The sequence below is a fragment of the Barbatula barbatula genome (genome assembly GCF_947034865.1).
Source record: "Barbatula barbatula genome assembly, chromosome: 10".
In the NCBI taxonomy this organism is placed as follows: Eukaryota; Metazoa; Chordata; class Actinopteri; order Cypriniformes; family Nemacheilidae; genus Barbatula; species Barbatula barbatula.
In genome coordinates, this window is record NC_136773.1 from 8053482 (window position 1) to 8073697 (window position 20216).

A 20216-nucleotide genomic window follows, 5' to 3' on the forward strand; every position below is an offset into this window, starting at 1 on the left:
GACATCCCTCAGGTGGAACGTGCAGTCGCGGTGCACCTGTGCCCGCAGACAGCTGCCACCTGGGGAGATCGACCAAGCCCTTCCAAGCCTTGTAGGTTTTCGGCATCGCTGGTGTCGAAGGCTTACAACGCTGCGGGTCAAGCTGCCTCGGCTCTTCACGCCATGGCCATCCTGCAGGTCCATCAGGCCAAGGCGTTGAAAGAGTTGCACGAGGGAAAGTCCGATCCGGGGCTTATGCAGGAACTCCGCACTGCCACTGACCTCGGTCTTCGGGCGACGAAGGTGACGGCGCGAGCCCTGGTCGTACGATGTCCACACTAGTGGTCCAAGAGAGACACCTTTGGTTGAACCTTTAGCAGATGCGGGACGCTGAGAAGGTTCGCTTTCTCGACGCTCCCATCGCGCAGGGTGGGCTATTTGGTGATACGGTCGAGGACTTCTCCCAGCAGTTCTCGACTGTAAGGAAGCAGACGGAGGCGATTAAACATATCCTGCCCCGCCACGACCCGGCCACCCATCGTCCGTCGAGGTCCCGCGAGGTGTCTGCTCCCCAGCAGCCCCGCCCCGCTCCGACTCAGACTCCGGCTCCAGCGCCCCCTGCACAGGCGGCCTCCCGGAGAAGGATGTCGAAGAGGAGAGCACCATCCCGTCACCAACCTCCAAGGAAGCAGAAGTGTTCTGACGGGGTGAACCCAGGGATATCGAGTTCACCGGGCCCGACCCAAGCAACTACATCGCTAGAGGGTCGGACTGGGACGGTGCCTGCCCCGTCCCAGCAACACCAGCCGGGCCCTTTTCAGGGCCTGGTGCCCACATTCTCATAGAAAGAGCTTTCTCTCTCCCTGGGTCTTTCTCACAGCCGCTCTCACCCTCCGCAGGACGGTGCTCGGCAACCCCACGTTGTGTTCCGGCGAGACACACGGTTGGGTGTAACTCTCAGTGGCCACCAGCACCCTCAGTCAGACGGTGCAGTGTGCCGCGATATCGCTCGGCAGGCACCTCGGCAGAGCCGCTCTCCTCCCCGGGGTCCCCCCCACGGCGAGGGAGCCGTACTGCCAGCCATCGAACCACCCCCCACGGGGGCAATGAATCAGATCGAACCTCTGGTCGCCCTGTCTCGGTCCCTGGGAGCCTGGTTGGCTCTTCCCAGCCCAGCACGGTGGCTAGAGCGAACGATCCGTCTCGGCTATGCGATTCAGTTCGCCAAGCGCCCACCCAAGTTTCGGGGCATCCTCTTCACCTCAGTGGGAGGGGTAGATGCTCCCGTGCTTCGGGCCGAGGTCGCTACCCTTCTGGCGAAGGGGGCGATCGAGCTCGCCCCTCTGGCCGAGATGTACTCCGGGTTTTACAGCCCGTATTTCATTGTCCCCAAGAAAAGTGGCGGGTTGCGCCCCATCTTGGACCTGCGTACCCTGAACAAGCACCTACACAAGCTGCCGTTCAGGATGCTAACGCAGAAGCGCATTCTGACGTCCGTCAGACGTCAGGATTGGTTCATGGCGATCGACCTGAAGGACGCGTACTTCCATGTGTCCATCCTCCCTCGTCACTGGCCGTTCCTACGGTTCGCTTTCGAGGGACAGGCATATCAGTATCGCGTCCTCTTATTTGGTCTGTCCCTGTCTCCTCGAGTCTTTACGAAGGTCGTGGAGGCCGCCCTCACTCCCCTCAGGGAGCAGGGGGTGCGCATACTCAACTATCTCGACGACTGGCTCATCTTGGCGCACTCGCGAGATCTGTTGTGTACACACAGGGACCTGGTGCTCCGGCACCTAGACCATTTGGGGTTACAGGTCAACCGAGAGAATATCCTGAGACCCCGGCCTAGCTACGTGCCCAAAGTTCCCACCACTCCCTTTCGGGACCAGGTGGTGAACCTGCATTCGCTCCCTTCTGGGGAGGAAGACCCAACCCCTTCCGTGTTGTGTCCAGTACGCGCGCTGCGCCTCTACTTGGGCCGCACGCAGAGCTTCAGGAGCTCTGAGCAGCTTTTTGTCTGTTTTGGAGGTCAGCACAAGGGGAGGGCTGTCTCCAAACAGAGGTTGGCGCACTGGATCGTGGACGCCATCACCATGGCTTACCGATCACAGGATCTCCCGTGCCCGCTTGCAGTGAGGGCACACTCCACCAGGGGTGTGGCCTCCTAGTGGGCACTGGCTCAGGGCGCCCCTCTGGCAGACGTATGTAGAGCTGCGGGTTGTACAGCGCTGTGGCGTTTTCCGAGGAACCCCATTCTGTTGACACAACGTCGAGAGACCGACAGAAAGGGAACGTCTCGGTTACGTATGTAACCTCCGTTCCCTGATGGAGGGAACTAGACGTTGTGTCCTTCATGCCACAACGCTGGCCGCCCGCTGCAGCAGTCGGGGCACGATCCTCAGGCTCCTCAGCACAAAAGGTGAATGAATGCGGCACGCCGGCTCCCTTTTATACCCGGATATCCGGGGGCGCAGTCCGGCATGCAAATTTCATACGCCAATTTTCATTGGCCTGTTCAAGTCAGTCAGAGAAGGTAGGTTCTAAAGTCAAACCCCATTCTGTCGACACAACGTCTCGTTCCCTCCATCAGGGAACGGAGGTTACATACGTAACCGAGAGGTTATGTTCCTTCCTCCAAAGGAATGACATCAATGAAGATTTCCAGTTTGGATTTAGAGCACATCACAGTACAGAGACTGCTTTGATCAGAGTTACAAATTATCTGCTTTTGGCGTCTGACCGAGGTTGTATCTCCTTATTGGTGCTGCTAGGTCTTAGTGCTGCATTCGACACCATTGACCACAGCACGCTCCTACATAGACTCGAAAATGATGTCGGCATAAAGGGAACAGCTTTGAAATGGCTTAGATCTTATTTATCAGACCATTTTCAATATGTAGCAATAAACAATGAGGTGTCACACAAATCGCAAGTTCAGTATGGTGTACCACAGGGCTCCGTCTAAGGGCCTATGCTCTTGGCATTATAGATGCTACCTCTAGGAGTTATAATAATTTTTATTTATTACTGAACTCGGACAAAACTGAAGTGTTACTTATCGGACTGAAAACCGCCCTACGTAACAACCAAGAATACTGCTTAACTATTGATGGATCTTCCATAAAACCCTTTACAGGTCGCCAACACCTGTAAAATTGCAAATATATCTTAAAAATATATCTAAACTTGGCTGTCACCATCAGATGCAGAGAAGCTTATACATGCCTTTATGACATCAAGACTAGATTACTGTAATGCACTATTAGGTGGTTGCCCTGCAGGCCTATTACAAAATCTCCAACTGGTCCAAAATGTTGCAGCTCGAGTTCTTACACGTACAAAAAAGCATGAGCATATTAGCCTGGTTCTGTCAACCTTGCACTGGTTACCTATAAAGCATCGCATAAACTTTAAAATCTTGCTTATTACCTTTAAAGCCTTGCATGGTTTAGCTCCTCACTACTTGAGAGAACTTCTCACGTATTATAGTCCATCATGTGCACTACGCTCTCAGGTGTCAGGTCAGTTGGTAATACCTAGAATTTCAAAATCAAGTGCAGGCGGCATATTCTTTTCCTATCTAGCGCCTACACTTTGGAACTACACTTTTTTTTTTTATTTTGCCTTGTTGTGCAAGCACTGTCGAGCTTGTGCAGAGGCAGCAGTTTTTGCCAGAGGGGAACTGGAATCCCCTGGTTAGGCCTGGTTTCCATCTGAGGTTTTTTTCTCCTCCAATGGAGTTTTGGGTTCCTCGCCACCGTTTGCATACTGTCTTGCACTGTTTGCCTGGCCCGGGGGGGGGGCTGCTAGAATTTGATAGTTTGATAGTAATTTATTGTGTGTCTGATATTTGACCTGTGTTTTGACTTCCATAACATTTTATGTTTTACTTATAGTCAATGTTTGCATGTACAGCTGCTTTGTAACAATGAAAATTTTAAAAAGCGCTTGTAGAAAGTATTACCCCTCAACACTTGGACTCTCCTAGTCACCCCTGTCATTCAGCGGTTAATGGACTATTCCAAAAACTTTCCAGCGGAGTTCGCGAGGTGACAGAAAAGAGAGTTTGACGGATGATAAAAGATAAAGGAGATTGGCTCAATATTGTATATAGTTTGTAGAGCTAATTATAGTGTATTGACCTAAAGCAGAGGAGGTTTATTCATGGTGCGTGTGCGTACATTATACTGTAAGTAGTTACGCAATTATTAAACATTCTTAACAAACACTATCCGTGTTTACATTTAACGATGTTCACTTAAGTGTATGTTGGTGCTATGACATTACTGCTATGCTATGGATATTTATATAATTTGTTGTTAGTGGTATTTGTATTTGTTCCTTATGACCACGAATGCACAGCTCATGCACAGCTCGTTTATAGCGTTAGCGCACACCCATTTAGTACCATTTATCCACGCAGTTTTTCATAGAGATTGTATTGTTCTATACTCTGCCTTTATTCGTCAGTAATTCCCGAATATGCTTTATTGACATTGTTTGTGTTTATACAAGTTTATATCTATATTTATATCTGTATTTGTATTCACAGAACCACACATATCTATGCACCTGTAATAAATAACGATTTGGAACTCAACCTGAGTGAGATATCATTGTTCTAACCGGACAAACTGTAGCCTTCATCCAAACCTGAACTAGCAACTAGAGTAAAAGGGAAGTAAACTTTTCATGGTCCTTCGAGCCGGATTGGTGAATTGCTACAGAGATGTCTCAACCCCAGAGAGAAGCGCCTATCGTGCGTCCACGAAGACGGATCATCCCAACGACTCATTTAGTGGGTTACGAGCTTGGCGAGCCATTGCCACAGCGTCAGCCACTCTCGGACTTCAGCCACAGCAGAGCCCAATCACCAAGTATGGTAGGACAAACCTGATCGACATCTCCTGTTAGTCAAGAGTTAGATAATAATAAGTGGACCCTGCGAGATGTATGGCAAAGTGACAGATCCGAATGGCAAGGAGAAGAAGGAGAGCTTACAGACATGCTGCAGGTGATGAAACGTGAGAATGCAGATTTGCGGCTACAAACTAGCCAATTTCCAGAGATTATTTCAGCACTACAGGAGATGCGACAACAGAATGCCAGGTTACATCTGGAACTTCAGAGTCTAAAGGTGGAAAGGGGAGCCCCCTTGCCAGATCAATCTCCAGTTCCCTTTACTCCAGTGGTGAGCTCTGAAACCCCACAACGGTTCCGTCCTACTCCGGCCCCACGGTTAAACCCGCCAACTGCGCCCAGCTACAATGGATGAGTGTCCTGGATTAGCAGAGGATTTCAGCAACATGGACATTTTCTCCTCGAAATTTGATCGAGTACCACCACAACTGAGTTACAGTGACCCACCTCAACACAGGTACTCTCATTCCTCCCAACACATTCCAGCTCATCAGTCAGCGTTCGAAACTTCAGCATATGAGCATATGCCCCGCCGCATCCAGGTTTAAGACAAGCGTATAATCCACCTCTATCAATGCGGGAGAAGATGTACAGAGGTCCTGCTCCAACCATTCCCATCCTAACATCCCCTGATCCTAGAGAGTTCTCTAGATTGAGAATCGCATTGGAGAACATTTTGACTGAGGATGCAACAGAGCGATTTAAGTATCAGATCCTCACTGACCATCTTAAATTGGAAGAAGCCTTACTTGTGGCAGACTCGTACAGTAGCTCAAGCTTTCCGTTCACAAACACCATGAGAGCCCTCAATAAAATGTATGGCCAACCCCATCAGCTAGCCTTACAACGCATTGCAGAACTGATGGATGGACCAAACATTCGCAGTGGAGATGTGAAGACTTTTCGCATGTTTGGACTCCAAGTGCGTTCCCTGGTCAGTATGTTGGAACAGCTAGGGCCGAAAGGCAGTGTTGAGTTGGAGTGCGGATCACATGTGGCCAGACTGATGAGCAAGCTACCACACGATCTCAGGTCGGGTTTCAACAGGTATACCCATCCGCTTCATGTCACTATGCCCACATTATTGGACTTTGCGGACTGGCTTGAGTATGAGCTACAAATTCAGGATGACCATACTGACTATGCCGGTCAGTCAAGAGGTTCGACATTGCCGAGGAGGGAGCAGAGGAGAGACTCTAGGCAGCCCCGAAAACCCACTACCATCCTTCCTAGTACAGAGAAACAGAAGGCCATCCCAGCCTCAACAGTTTATCCACCCAAACCAACTTCTGCCAGGAGAGAAGGTATGAATGTTTACTGTCCATACTGCGACAACAACAGACATTTCCTAAACGGCTGTGAGAACTTTAAGCTACTCAGCAAAGACCAAAAGGTGGATTGGATTAAAGGCCAAAAATAGATGCTGGCGCTGTGGGCGTGGTCATCATGCTGCCAATTGCACACTGAAAGCCCTATGTCCATCTTGTAACCGAAAACACTTGCAGGCCTTACATGATGTAAACGACCAGGGCAGAGCCACAGAAGAATCGGTTCCAGCCAGTGCAGTGTTGTATGTGGATCGTCCCACATGCGATAATAAAATTCTGCTGAAGGTGGCTAAAGTTCTGCTACGGAATGGCAACAAATTCATGGAAGCATATGCAATTCTTGATGATGGGTCAGAGCGGACCATCATCCTACAAGAAGCCGTGCAAAAGTTGAACCTGAAGGGACCGCCAGAGGACTTGGTTCTCCGTACAGTCCGGCAAGATACTCAGACCCTTCACGGGGCGGCTGTGACCTTCACTGTGTCTTCAGTGACTAACCCTCGTAAGACTTTCAGGATACAGAGTGCATTCACGGCTAGCAGCCTGGGTTTAGCAGAGCATACGCATCCTGTCAAGGTACTTCAGAAGAAGTACAAGCACCTCGTAGGCCTGCCACTCCAGCACCTTCATAAAGTGAAACCAGTAGTTCTCATTGGTTCTGACTGCCCTCATCTAATCACTCCCATAGAACCAGTCAGACTGGCCCCACCCGGTGGTCCTGTTGCTGTGAGAACAAGCCTTGGATGGACATTACAGGGCCCAGCACAAGAGCTAACGACCAGACTTTGCCCACAGCAATGTCTTTTCACCAGCTTACAGCCCACCAATGACCTTTATGCGAATGTGGAGAAATTGTGGAAAATGGACATCCTCCCATATCAAAATGGAAAGGTACTGACAAGGTCTAGACAAGACCAAGAGTCCATCCAACTTCTCCAGGACAAAACCGTGAGAGTGGAGGTTGACAGAATCCAGCGCTATGCAACCCCCCTTCTACGTGTCAAAGGTATGCCATGTCTACATGCACCCAAAGAAGCTGTCCTACCGCAATTAAGGGGAATAGAGAATCGGCTAAACAAGAATCCTGAACAATCAGCAGCCTACCAAGTGGAGATAGTTAGGTTACAGCAGGCTGGCTACATCACAAAACTCACTCCTGAACATGTTGACTGTTCCAAAGAAAGCTGGTACATTCCACATCATTTGGTGGAGCATAATGGGAAGAAAAGGGTTGTCTTCAATTGTTCGTTTGCATATCAATGCCACAACTTGAACAAGTACTTGCTCCCAGGTCCACTACTCAGTTCTTCTCTTCTGTCAGTCCTTTTGCGATTCCAAGAACATTCTATCGCCATTAGTAGTGACATTCGTGGAATGCTCCACCAGGTACGCCTTTTGCCTGAGGACAAACCGCTGCTGAGATTCATTTGGAGAAATCTTCAGAGAGACAAGGCACCAGATGTGTATGAATGGCAAGTACTTCCATTCGGAACTACGTGCAGCCCTTGCTGCGCAACATACACGTTACAGAAGCACGTCCTGGATCACAGTGAGTCTGAAGACACACGGCTCTCAGTAGAGAATTCCTTTTATGTTGACAACTGCCTCCAGAGCTTCACCTCAAGTGAGACAGCGAAGGGTCTCGTAGACAGACTCCGCAGCCTCCTAAGTTCCGGAGGCTTTGACTTGAGACAGTGGGCGAGCAATGATCCCTCAGTCATTAGCCATTTACCAGCTGATGCTCGATCTCAAAGCAGTATCCAGTGGCTCAGCGAAGGTCATCAAGATGCCCAAGAGTCGACTCTTGGACTACACTGGAATTGCTCATCAGACACACTCTCCTATAAACAGCGGCCGGCAGACCACCCACTTCCCACTATGCGGAGCATATACCATATCCTCGCTAGCCAGTATGATCCCATAGGTTATATCGTACCATTCACAACACGGGCCAAGGTGATTGTACAGAAGTTATCGGATAAGAAAAGAGAGTGGGATGACCCTCGTCTGCCCGAGAACCTGTTGAACCTGTGGAAAGCATGGGAGAGCGAACTGGATGGTTTACAGCACATTGTTCTGTCGAGGTCTTACTGCAGTAAAGAACTTGATCAGCCTACCAGTACGAGGCAGATTCACATTTTCTGCGACGCTTCAGAGCGGGCCTACGGTTCGGTGGCCTATTTACGAACTGAAAACACTGAAGGTAGAGTGGAAGTAGCCTTTGTAACAGGTAGATCTCGGGTAGCCCCGAAAAAGCAGCAAACTATTCCACGGTTGGAGTTATGTGCAGCACTCACAGGGGCACAACTCGCAAGAGTTCTAAAGACAGAGCTAACATTGCCCATTCAAAGCGTTACTCTGTGGTCTGACTCTACAACTGTCCTTACCTGGCTGCTCTCACCCTCATGTCGTTTTAAAGTGTTCGTAGGAACTAGAGTGGCAGAAATCCAGGATCTCACAGAGTCCGATAGCTGGAGATATGTGCCATCAAAGGAGAATCCCGCTGATGACATCACCAGGGGTAAATTGCTCCGTGACATAGGCCAGGAAAGCAGATGGAATGAGGGACCAAAGTTCCTCAAACAGACAACTGACCACTGGCCAGAGATGCCGCCATTTACGACTATTGATCAGGACAGTGAACTGAGAAAACAAATCTTCATTGGCCTATTAAGCTCCACTCCACCTACTCCTGATCCACAAAAATACCATACACTTTCAGGGCTAGTGAAGGCTTATATCGAGATTGTTTGTGGGGTGGCTACTGATAACCCAACGGCAGATAACTACAGAGAGGCAGAACTTGCAGTACTTCGTCAGAGCCAAACTGACTCATTCCCAGACGAAATGTCTTCCCTCAGAGCGGGTAAATCCTTGCCGAAAAATAGTCGCTTACTGTGCTTAGCCCCGGAACTTGATCAGGACACCAAACTCATACGCGTTGGCGGTCGTCTCCGTGGAATCAGCCAGCTAGAGGAAGATACGATACATCCTATTGTCCTCGACTCATCTCACCCGACTACCAAATTGATAATCAAGGACCAGGATGATCGGCTGCATCACCCAGGACCAGATAGGGTGTTTGCCGAACTTCGCAGGAAATTCTGGGTTATACGGGGACGGGCTGCGGTCAGAAACCATCAACGACAATGCGCAGAGTGTCAGAGATGGCGGGGACAACCACATCCACCGAGAATGGCGGACCTACCACTTGCCAGATTGAGGATCCATCAACCTGTTTTCTACTCAACAGGGGTGGATTGCTTTGGACCCTACACTATAAAGGTGGGACGTAGGAATGAAAAAAGATGGGGAATCATCTTCAAATGCATGACTTCTCGTGCAGTCCACGTTGACATACTCACCAGCATCGACACAGATTCCTTCTTGATGGCTTTACGACGATTCATCTCCAGACGTGGTAAGCCCTTTGAGCTAATTTCGGACCAAGGCACCAACTTTAAAGGAGGAGAAAGGGAACTGAAAGAGTCATTCATCGCTCTCCATCCTGAGCTTCAAGCCCAACTCGCCAGCCAACAAATAAGATTCATCTTTAACCCACCCAGTTCACCTCATTTCGGAGGATGTTGGGAGAGAGAAATTCGATCTTTAAAGGCAGCACTTCACGTCACCATCGGCAGCCAGACCGTTACAGAAGACGTGCTGAGGACTGTCTTTGTCGAAATAGAAGGAATTCTCAACTCCAAACCCATTGGCTATACTTCTTCCGATATCGCGGATCCAGATCCAGTAACTCCTAACATCTTGTTGATGGGGCGGCGAGATGCCTCATTACCGCAAGTGGTATACCAAGACCCTGAACTCCTGAGCCGTAGGAGATGGAGACATAGCCAGCTCTTGGCTGACCACTTTTGGAGGCACTTCATTCGACACTACCTACCCAACCTCCAGATCAGACAAAAATGGAGGACTGAAGAAGCCGACCTGCAGGTCGGTGACACCGTTATGATTGTGGACCAACAACTGCCCCGCGCTCTTTGGCCTGTGGGGAGAATTGTTCAAGTCTTTCCTGGGTTGGACAAGAGAGTCAGATCCGCAGAAATAGAAGTTAACGGGAAAACGTACACACGACCGGTAGCCAAGATTATTTGTCTGCCCTTTCTTCCCGATTAGCTTTGAATTGAACCTAGCAAAGACCCTTCACGTTAGCAAATCCGCATGGCGAATTTGGGGGTGGCTGTAGAAAGTATTACCCCTCAACACTTGGACTCTCCCAGTCACCCCTGTCATTCAGCGGTTAATGGACTATTCCAAAAACTTTCCAGCGGAGTTCGCGAGGTGACAGAAAAGAGAGTTGACGGATGATAAAAGGAAAAGGAGATTGGCTCAATATTGTATATAATTTGTAGAGCTAATTATAGTGTATTGACCTAAAGCAGAGGAGGTTTATTCATGGTGCGTGTGCGTACATTATACTGTAAGTAGTTACGCAATTATTAAACATTCTTAACAAACGCTATCCGTGTTTACATTTAACGATGTTCACTTAAGTGTATGTTGGTGCTATGACATTACTGCTATGCTATGGATATTTATATAATTTGTTGTTAGTGGTATTTGTATTTGTTCCTTATGACCACGAATGCACAGCTCATGCACAGCTCGTTTATAGCGTTAGCGCACACCCATTTAGTACCATTTATCCACGCAGTTTTTCATAGAGATTGTATTGTTCTATACTCTGCCTTTATTCGTCAGTAATTCCCGAATATGCTTTATTGACATTGTTTGTGTTTATACAAGTTTATATCTATATTTATAACTGTATTTGTATTCACAGAACCACACATATCTATGCACCTGTAATAAATAACGATTTGGAACTCAACCTGAGTGAGATATCATTGTTCTAACTGGACAAACTGTAGCCTTCATCCAAACCTGAACTAGCAACTAGAGTAAAAGGGAAGTAAACTTTTCAGTGCTATATAAATAAAGCTGACTTGACTTGACTAATAAAGTGACACAGAGTTAGCTTTCACTTTTATGCTGATGATACGCAACTTTATATTTCCTCGAAGACTTATAAAACACAGCAATTCCATCAAATAGTAGAATGCATATTCGATATAAAAAAAGTGGATGAGTAACAATTTCTTATTACTAAACTCGGACAAAACAGTGATACTTATTGAACCGAAAACCGCCATACATAACAACCGAGAATACTGCTTAACAATTGATGGATGTTCCACAAAACCCTCGATTTCAGCAAAGAATCTTGGCATTTTATTCGATAGTACTCTTTCATTTGAGAACTGTGTCGCCAAAACCCGTAATTGCGTAAAATTTCTAGAATTGTACAGTTTTATTTAATTAAGTCAAGTCAAGTCAAGTCAGCTTTGTTTTGTGTATATAGCGCTTTTTACAATTAGCATTGTTACAAAGCAGCCGTACAAGAAAACATATTGACTATAAGCAAAACATATAAGGTTATGCAAGTCAAAACACAGGTCAAATATGTAGACTATAAATTCCTATATGCAGTGGTAAAAAAAACTATAAAATTCTAGCAGTTAGTTCTAATTAACACTGCATACAGGAATTTATAGTCTTGTCTGATATTTGACCTGTGTTTTGACTGAGTTATCAAACAATGGAGCAAGCAGAGTAAATACGTTAGATGGTACAAGGTTTAATAATAGTCTTGAGTTAGAGCTCTAACCACTTGACCACTGGGGCACATGGGGTTTGGTTGCTCTCAAACTTAGAGTCATCGGATGAAAACCCGAATTTTTCTGTGTTTAAGTGCTATAATCGGGTTCCCGGTGCATCTAGAAACCCAGAAAACGTGTAAAACAAGAACTAAATTGTTGTTTGTGGAAAATACAGTGTTTTCGATCCTTAAATCGTGTATTCAACAAAACAAAACAAACGATAATATTAGTTTTTGCCAATGTCATTTGACCCCTTGAAATCAACCCTTTAAAGAAATGTCTACAAAATGATTTCAGTGTAAGAACAACTCTTAACCAGACAAATTCTACTGCCGCTACACCCACACTATGCAAGTTATGTGTTCAGGTCGGTAGACACAGGCCCGCCCATCCTCTGCTTTCTAATAATAATCATCAGCTGTGTCTGTCTTCTGTAAATGTAAGAAAACTAAACACTTTTCAGAGATATGAAAAACGCTGTGAAGAATACTACCCTACAGGTACTCAAGATTAACATTAGATTGGCAGAACCAGCTTATTTAACCCTTCCTTTGATACAAAGTGATTTACAAGAATTAGATAACAATGAAGTGATATACTGTATCATAGGGAGGCAATCATTTGAGAAGTGCAATATCAAGTTCCCTTTCTGTTGGTCTCTCGACGTTGTGTCGACAGAATGGGGTCTGACTTGAGAACCTACAGGCCAACAGAAATTAGCGAATGAAATTTGCATGCTGGTCCCCGCCCCGGACATCCGGGTATAAAAGGGACCTGGCGTGCTGCATTCATTAACCTTTTGTTCTTCGGAGCCTTCGCATCCTGATGCTGACAACTGCGCAGAGCTACTACTGTGGCTGGTCTTACGACGTGGTGCAGCGGACTGTCCCTTCTCCAGTGACTTCCCCTGGGCGTCTCGGCAATAACCAAATTTCTCTCTTCTAAAAGAGCAAATTTCTTTCATCGCGGCATGCGAATTGATGATCCAGACGTTGCGGTCACGAGTGGCTGTGTTCTTTCGAGAATCAGCCACCACCTCGATTGCTTCCCGTCCCATGGCAGCAGCGGCGAGGAAGAAGCGGGAAGAAGCGGACGTCGATATGTCAACCATGCTTTCCCGGGCCGCTGCGAGTATTGGGCTGCAGTGCACCGCCCCTCCCCCAACGTTTGCGGTTGGATACATTTTTTTTGGATACACGCCATTTTTCCCGGAAGTGCATGATGAGCTTAGTCGGACCTGGAACGCCCCCTTTTTGGCGCATGCACGTCAGACTAGCTCGGTCGCCCTGAGTTCCCTCGACGACGGGGCAGCTAAGGGCTATGTCGATGTGCCCCAGGTGGAACGTGCAGTTGCGGTGCACTTGTGCCCGTAGACAGCTGCCACCTAAAGAGATCGACCAAGGCTCCTTTCCAAGGCGTGTAAGTTTTCGGCATCGCTGGTGTCGAAGGCTTACAACGCTGCGGGTCAAGCTGCCTCGGCTCTTCAAGCTATGGCCATCCTGCAGGTCCACCAGGCCAAGGCGTTGAAAGAGTTGCACGAGGGAAGGACCGACCCAGGGCTTATGCAAGAACTCCGCACTGCCACTGACCTCGCTCTCCGGGCAACTAAGGTGACTGGGTCAGACAATGTCCACACTAGTGGTCCAGGAGAGACACCTTTGGCTAAATCTTGCGCAGATGCGGGACGCTGAGAAGGTTCGCTTTCTCGACGCTCCCATCGCGCAGGGTGGGCTGTTTGGTGATACGGTCGAGGACTTCTCCCAGCAGATCTTGACTGTACAGAAGCAGACGGAGGCGATTAAACACATCCTAGCCCACCGCGACCCGGCCGCCTTTCGGCCGTCGAGGTCCCGCGCAGCGTCTGCACCCCAGCAGTCCCGCCCCTCTACGACTCAGACTACGACTCAGACCCCTGTCCAGGCGGCCTCCCGGAGAAGGACGTCGAAGAGGAGAGCACCATCCCGTCACCAACCTCCTCAGAAGCGTTCCTGACGGGATGAACCCAGGGAGATTGAGTCCACCGGGCCCAACCCAAGCCACTACATCGCTGGAGGGTCGGACTGGGAAGGTGCCTGCACCGTCCCAGCAACACCAGCCGGGCCCTTTTCAGCCCACATCCTCAGAAAAAGAGCTTTCTCTCTCCCTGGGTCTTTCTCACAGCCGCTCTCACCTTCCACGGGACGGTGCTCGGCAACCCCACGCTGTGTCTCGGCAAGACACACGGTCGGGTGTACACCTCAGTGGCCACCAGCACTCCCAGTCAGACAGTGCGGTGTGCCGCAGTATCGCCAGGCAGGCATCTCGGCAGAGCCGCTCTCCTCCCCAGGGTCTCCCCCACGGCGAGGGAGCCGTACTGCCCGCCATCAAACCACCCACCATGGGGGCGATGAAGCAGTTTGAACCTCTGGTCCCCCTGTCTCGGTCCCTGGGAGCCTGGTTGGCTCTTCCCAGACCAGCACGGTGGCTAGAGAGAACGATCCGTCTCGGCTATGCGATTCAGTTCGCCAAGTGCCCACCCAAGTTTCGGACGCGTACTTCCATATGTCCATCCACTGTCGGGTCTGTGGATGGGCCCCCGCCTGCGTTGGCATATCAATCGCCTAGAGTTGTTGGCGGTTCTACTTGCACTGAGGAGGTTCCAACCACTTGTGCAGGACAAACACGTGCTGGTCCGGTCGGACAGCACGACTGCCATTGCGCATATCAACTGTCAGGGTGGTATTCGTTCACGCCAGTTATCACAACTCGCCCGACGCCTCCTCCTATGGAGCCAGCAGGTGACGAAGTCTCTGTTAACCACTCACATCCCTCACAGGTGGACCACTCACAGGTGGACCTGTTCGCCTCCCTGGACACCACCAATTGCCCGCTTTGGTACTCCCTGACCGAGGCCCCCCTCGGCACGGATGCCTTGGCGCACAGCTGGCCGCGGGACAAGCGGAAGTCCCCCCTGGCCGATTCCCCTGACGAAGGACCTTCTTTCGCAGGGGAAGGGTGCGTTGTGGCAACCAAGACCAGACCTCTGGAACCTCCATGTCTGGCTCCTGGACAGGACGAGGAGATCCTGAGTGGTCTACCTCCAGCGGTGGTGGAGACCATTATTCAGGCTAGGGCCTCGGCCACGAGGCGGCTATACGCATTTAAGTGGTGCCTCTTCTCGTCCTGGTGTTCTTCTCGGGGAGAAGACCCACGGAGATGCTCGATCGGGAGCGTGTTGTCCTTTCTGCAGACGAGACTCGAAGTGTATGTAGGCGCCATTGCCGCTCATCAAAATCCAGTTAGCGGGAAGTCTCTGGGACAGCACAACCTGGTCATTAGGTTCCTGAGGGGCGCAAGAAGGTTGAATCCACTTCGCCCGCTCTCTGTACCCTCTTGGGACCTCAGAGGCCCCCCTTAGAGCCACTGGGAGACCCCGCCCTTTCTCATCTCTCGATATAGACGCTCGCTTACATCAAGAGGGTAGGGGACCTACAAGCGTTCTCCGTGCCCCACGGATTGACCAGGCCCGAACTCTAGGCAATCTCACATTATCCTGAGACCCCGGCCTGGCTACGTGCCCAAAGATCCCACCACTCCTTTTCGGGACCAGGTGGTGAACCTGAAGGCGCTCCCTTCTGGGGAGGAAGATCCAACCCTTCCGTGTTATGTCCAGTACGTGCGCTGCGCCTCTACTTGGACCGCATGCAGAGCTTCAGGAGCTCTGAGTAGCTCTTTGTCTGTATTGGAGGTCAGCACAAGGGGAGGGCTGTCTCCAAACAGAGGTTGGCGCACTGGATCGTGGACGCCGTCGCCACGGCTTACCGATCACAATATCTCCCGTGCCTGCTCGCAGTGAGGGTGCACTCCACCAGGGGTGTGGCCTCCTCATGGGCACTGGCTCAGGGCGCCTCTCTGGCAGACATATGTAGAGCTGCGGGTTCTAAAGCCTCTGCGTGGAACCGGTATCAGCCCGAGTCTTACAGGACACAGCTAGGTAAGTCCGGCAGCCGGTGGGCATATGCCTGCCATAGCACCCCCCCTTCCGGGTGGGATACTGCGCTATCTAGCCTCTCCTCTTCCCCCACTTGGGCGAATTCCATCCATCACTAAGCACTCGTTGGTGGCGGGCTGGGCGGAGCAGCCCTGTCTCCTTTGGCCGGTTTTTGAGCTTCTAGCAGTGGCTCTAACTAGGCCTAGTGCTCCACACGTAGTAACCCCCCCAGAGGGGGGTTCCGTTTGATGTATTCTCATGAGTGCCTCTCACACGATGGCCCATGACCTCTCCCAGGTGTAGAGCTGCGGGTTCTACACTTTCAGGTGTACTTTCACCTGCTCGCGACACCCTCTCGTGTCCGCATGTCTCCAACGTGCTCTCCCCTATCCGGCGAGACCGTGTGTGGATCTCCACTAAGCTCCTCCCTGCGGTAGGAAGTGGTCTCCGTAGCGAGTTCCCTCAGGGGGGAATAGCGCTTCCCAGTGGCCCTTACGGTGCCGGGTGGCTTCTCGCTATTAGAGAACTATGCCTCCGTCCGTGACAGCCGGTGGAAGGGGCTCCCATCTTTTTAAAAAAGCTCTGGACTCCTTCCCTTCCATTGGAGGGTTACAATTTACGCTAGCCCTTACGTCTGACATGCCCAGGCCAGTCAGCGTCGCTTCGCGGGAGATTTTGACGCGGCACAGCGCTGTGGCGTTTTCCGAGGAACCCAATTCTGTCGACACAACATCTAGAGACCGACAGAAAGGGAACGTCTCTGTTACATATGTAACCTCTGTTCCCTGATGGAGGGAACGAGACGTTGTGTCCTTCATGCCACAACGCTGACCGCCCGCTGCAGCAGTCGAGACGCGATTCTCAGGCTCCTCAGCACAAAAGGTGAATGAATGCAGCACGCCGGCTCCCTTTTATACCCGGATGTCCGGGGCGGGGACCGGCATGCAAATTTCATTTGAAATGGTTCTTGATAGGTTCTCAAGTCAAACCCCATTCTGTCGACACAACGTCTCGTTCCCTCCATCAGGGGACGGAGGTTACATACATAACCGAGATGTTAGCATTTGCATGCTGCTATGGTGGAATCATCATCAAAGGCTACAAATAGAACTAGCAGAATTTGGATGGAAGATTTAGCATCTGCTTTTGAACTGCACATTTATAACCCTGCGTTCCATTCCGAAGGGCTCATCCCTTTCCCCTAAGTCCATTGAAGGGTTTTACCCTCCAGAGTGAGAGCTTTGAAAGGTTAAATGGTGTAGGGGACCAAACAACAGTTTCTTAAAGTGCCTTTCTGCGATATCATCCCGTGCCCATAAGGAGGCGCCGTCGCCACACAAAGAATCTGCACAAAGAGTCATGGCAGCATGAAATGTTCATCATTTGGACCCTTTGAAATCCATAATTTTATAGGGCCCTTGGAAGTGACCAGTTTTAAGCACTTCGGTTTGGAACGACCCTTCATGGCATCCATGATTGTTTTCACTATGAAGTGCCCTTCAGAGGGCGTTATATCACGTTTTGAATGCACCATAGGTAGACAAAAAAATGAAGTAAAGAAACAATTTAGAAACAGCTATGCAGCAAGAATTTCTTCAATCACTGTAAAAACATTGGATAGTCCACCCAATTTCCAAAATTTACTTAGTCATTGAGTTTTCAATCTCCGAATATAATGCGCGTGCACGTGTGTGTAATGCATAATTGCATCTGTCCAGATAAAAGGTATATTGATAATTCATAACACTAAACTAAGGTCTCAGCTATTGCAGTAATATATGAGTATCTTCTTAGATGTGTCTACTTTAATTATAATATTTCATTATACAATTGCAAGGGGTGCTATATTTTAACGCTAACCATTTGCTACTCTTTAAATCAGAGGGCTTGATTTAAATATTGCAAATCCCAAGTCTAATAAGCTGAAAAAGAAAAAAATTGCCAGGACCATTACAAGGATCGCATAGCTCATATTTATTAAATTTAAATGATCTGTGGCACATTTTAAAAAGTTTTCATTTAAATTCATCATCATCACCATGGGGTAATAATAAATAAATACAATAACATATTTTAAAAAAGAAACAACAAAAATGTCTTTAGACAACCGCTTTTATTGGATTGTTGAAGATTATGGCTTGTATGTAATTTTAGACTTTGTGGTTGAGGCAATGCACATTCTCGGGTCCCTCAAAAGACCCCATCATAAAGATTTATTTATTTCTTAAACAAAACATATGTATAAAATATACACAATTGCTTTTAAGTGAAAAAAACGGTCGCAGTTTGCCTCTGCAAAAAAATCTGTTAAATTAAAATCTATCAAATTCATACATAGTTCTTATGACAATTTAAAGCAGCCTCAGCACATACAACATAATAAACAAACGGACAGCAGAAAATACAGACTTGAGGTTTACTTTGCCTCAACTTCATTTTATGTAAAAAAAAAATGTACAGTATCAGATACATGTATTGATATTTTACCTTATCTATTAACAGTAGTGTAAGCTAAATAAATAAGTAATACATATGTAATAAAATTAAGAAGTTTTTTATTTACCCCACCTTTCATCTAAAACATGACAAGTTTTACCCTGAACAAGCCATTTTAGTGGTAATGGATTAAAAAACATGCATAGCTAGGTCATTTTAATATAATTATTTACAAAACCTGCATGTTTGAGAGCTTTTCCAAGTATCATTTTCATCAGTATCATGTTTTCTTTCGTTGACATGTGTACTCTGTTACAAAAAGTTGCTCAGTGCTATTCAAAATACACACAGGACATGCATCTTAAAAACAGTGGAGCCTTTAAACCCAAACCTCTTCAAAAAGTTTTTCTTACATCATACAGAATGTCCCAGAGAATAATAATTAAAGACAAAATTCTGGAAATTCTTTGTCTTCGAGTTCTGCATATTTGTACATGGAAGACGTTGATTAAGTAACCCTTGCGATTCCACAAGGGATTCAATTATTGCAGAAAGCAAACTCAATGTTTTGCCTTCATTATTGATTGGCCTTATTATGAAAATGTAATCAATACACCCAAACAGTTTTTTTCTTTAAAATGTATTAGGTTTAGGTGTCTTCCTCACTAGGTGTTCAGTAAGATGTTAGTCTCCACAGAAGACACCAAAGTGTATGTTTGTGATGCAGCATGCTTGTATTGTATCTTATAAAGCTTATGGATGGCAGGGGTCAGCAAAGTAGTGAGGGATCTTTCAAATCCTATATCTAGGGTCTTCAAAAAGAAATAACATGATGGCCATTTTCCCACCTTACACCACCCTTGGGATATGGCATGAGCCTATCTAAACCACATCAAAACCAGGGTACAGGTGCTTGTAAAGGCAGAAATTTACCACTAAAATTGGAATTATAGGAAAACACTTATCAACCTTGGCTGAAGGAGCGAGGCCTTTGAGAAGCAGCTTTACAGCAGGACCAATACTTTTTAATTGTGCCCAAGTGGCAGTACTTAAAAAATATGAAAATTATAGGTTGACCTCGATTTAATGTGATCCCTTATTCCTCTCTTAGTTTTAATGTATATACCTAGCAGGGTATCACTGTAACCAGCCACTCGCTTAAAAGAAACCCGGTTCAAGTGCCCCAAGTGGCGTTTTCAGTTAGTATGTCTATTCTCCCCAGCATCTCTGTGGATTTTGAGCCTCACATAGAATCCTAATAAACCCCCCATATTTTTATTTTAAATGGCACCTAGATGCTTTTGCATCTGAACTCTTCATTTGTTCTTGTTTTCTTCTCTAGTCTTTGTTAATGTGGATGAACAAAAGGGGGATTTAAGTTTTGTAGCTCTAATATGGAGGGGATTACTGCACTGAGAGAACCGCTCAATGGCTGCCTGCAGGGCAATGATCCAGTATCTCTCTGTTACCAGGACCTCTTTTCTTCTAAATGATACACTTGCCACAAGGCAACTAGGACCTCATGAGTGGATCCGCTTGTAACAGTCAACTGTAACATTTGGTGACTCAATTATCCCTGTGACTAGCATTCTGGACACCAGATAATAAGCTTTAGGGCTTCTTCTGGGTCAAGCACTCAGACACAATCCTGTAGTGAGTATAAGAACAATTTGGTCTAAGTTGTTTGTTGAATTTTTCAACAAACGTTTGAAAACGTTGCATTTTAAATTGGCAGGAAAATGTAGATACACAAATATTAATGCTATACCATACTTTACATACCATATTAAACAATTTTGTTTTAATCTGTGTTGCAACAGTTTGGAACAGCCTATTTCTCTTCTGAAATGTCTGTACCCCTGTGTACAAGTCATTGATAGTTTTTGCTGATTAGAATTTGCAAAG